Here is a 2365-nt window from a genome sequence, read left to right as displayed (position 1 = left end):
CAGAGCCTTATACCCAGGAGCTTCCTGAACATCTCCACTTGGATGTTGTGCAGGTGCTTCCAACTCAAGTTGTCTAAAACTGGACTCTCTGGGTGTGGCCTTTCTTCTACTTTTTTTTTCTTTCAAAGCATGAGATCTCACTATGTTGCCTAGGCTGGCTTTGAACTCCTGGGCTCAAGCCATCCTCTCACCTCAGCCTTCTGAGTAGCTGGGACTAGGCATGTACTGCTGTGTCCAGCTTGAGTGTGGCCTTTCTAATTAAAAGGTAGCCTTTTTGACTGGGCACAGTGGCTCACATCTGTAATCCCAGCACTTTGGGAGGCTGAGGTGGATAGATCGCTTGAGCCTAAGAGTTTGAGACTAGCCTGGGCAACATGGCGAAACCCCATCTCTACAAAAAAAAAAAAAAAATTAGCTGGGCATGGTGGCATGCATTTATAGTCCCAGCCACTCAGGAAGCTGAGATGGGAAGATCGCTTGAGCCTGTCTCTGTGGATTTATCTATTCTGGATATTTCATATAAATGGAATTGTACAAAATGTGACATTTTGTATCTGGTTTCTTTCACTTAGCATAATATTTTGGAGGCCATCAACGTTGTAGCATACATCAGTATTTTGTTTCTTTTTATGGCTGAGTAATATTCCATTGTATATATATATTCCATAATTTGTTTATTCTCCATTGATGGACAGTTACACTTTTTCTACTTTTCGGCTATTGTGAATAGTACTGCTATGGATATGTACATGTACTTGTTTGAGTGCTCATTTTCAATTTGTTTGGTATATACTTAGGAATGAAATTGTAGGGTCATATGGCTATTTTATGTTTAACTTGTTGAGGAACCACCAGTTTTTTACTGTGACTGAACCATTTTGCATTCCTACCACAAATTACCTGTGTTCCAGTTTCTTTACATCCTTACCAACATTTGCTATTTTCTGTTTGTTTGTTTGTTTAATAATAGCCATCTTAATGTTTGTGAAGTGGTATCTCACTGTGTTTTTGATTTGCATTTTCCTGATGATTAGTGATGTTGAGCATCTTCTCATGTGCTTATTGGCCATTTGTATATCTTCGTTTTTGTTTTGTTTTATCATTTTTTATGCTTAAAATAATTTTTCATAGAGACAGGGTCTCACTATGTTGCTCAGGCTGTTTTTTCTTTTTCTTTCTTTTTTTTTTTTTTTTTTGAGACGGAGTCTTGCTCTGTCACCAGGCTGGAGTGCAGTGGCACAGTCTTGGCTCACTGCAACCTCCCGCCTCCCATTCTCTTGCCTCAATACAATGTGGGCAGATATATCATATACTATATCTAACCAGAGACGTTATATGAGTTTGTGAAATTTAGCATGACCTCCTGCATTTCTGCCTTTTGCTTTGAGGAGGGAATGCCCCAAGTAGCCATTGCCCACTTAGTCTGGGTCCTGGAATGAGAAACACGTAGAAAAGACCCAAACCTAAGCCCAAGCGAACCCAGACAACCCACTTGCAGTGCACAGACCAGTGAGTGAAAAATAAATATTTGTTCTTACGAATCACTGACATTTGGGAGTTGTCTGTTATGCAACATTATTGCAGCAAATCCTGACTAATACAATCATTGAGAAACTAATTGTTCTCATCAGTGCCTATTGTGAACAATCAAACCGACTTGAATGTGCATAATGGGTTTCAATCAGCTGTTCCCATTTTCCCAGGCATCAGTCAGATGGAGCAAAGTCTGTGTAAGAGACCAACTGGCTTGTCTTGAGGATGTTGAAGGTGTTCTTAAAAGGGAAATTTGTGGGGGGTTTTAAAAGTCTGTGTTTCTATACTAGACACAAATATTCCAGAAGTATTATTGGTGGGAAAATCAAATTACAGAACATAATGAGAGTGACTTGTATGGATACTCTCATTCAGAAAAACATGCAATCTAGCAGCTTCAGAATTTCTAGATAGGTGGGCTGGATGTGTGCATAACAATCTCATTGGAAGGGAGTTGGGACAAAGAAGGCTTGACCTTGTAGTTGCATAGCACCTTTATATAATTGAAAAATATCCCAATTGGCTATATCAAATAATTGGTTGGAGGGAAACTGATGAAGATTATGTGGGAACTCTAAAACCCCACACTCACACATAATCCCTGGCTGAGACAGTGTTAGATTAAGTGTATCTATAAATATGTCAAGAGGGGATGTAGAGATTTACATATCAAAATGTTAATGGAAATTATAAGTGAAGTGTGAAATTTGGGGGAATCTTTACCCTCTTCTTTGTACTTATCTGTATTGCTGGAATCTTTTGCACTGAACATACATCATTTCCCCCAAAACAATGAAGCTATTTTCTTTTCTTTTTTTTGAGACGGAATCTC

This window comes from Mandrillus leucophaeus, unplaced genomic scaffold (assembly GCF_000951045.1).
Source record: "Mandrillus leucophaeus isolate KB7577 unplaced genomic scaffold, Mleu.le_1.0 Scaffold107, whole genome shotgun sequence".
In the NCBI taxonomy this organism is placed as follows: domain Eukaryota; kingdom Metazoa; phylum Chordata; class Mammalia; order Primates; family Cercopithecidae; genus Mandrillus; species Mandrillus leucophaeus.
The sequence above is the reverse complement of the archived record's forward strand: the minus strand, read 5'-3'. Positions refer to the sequence as shown.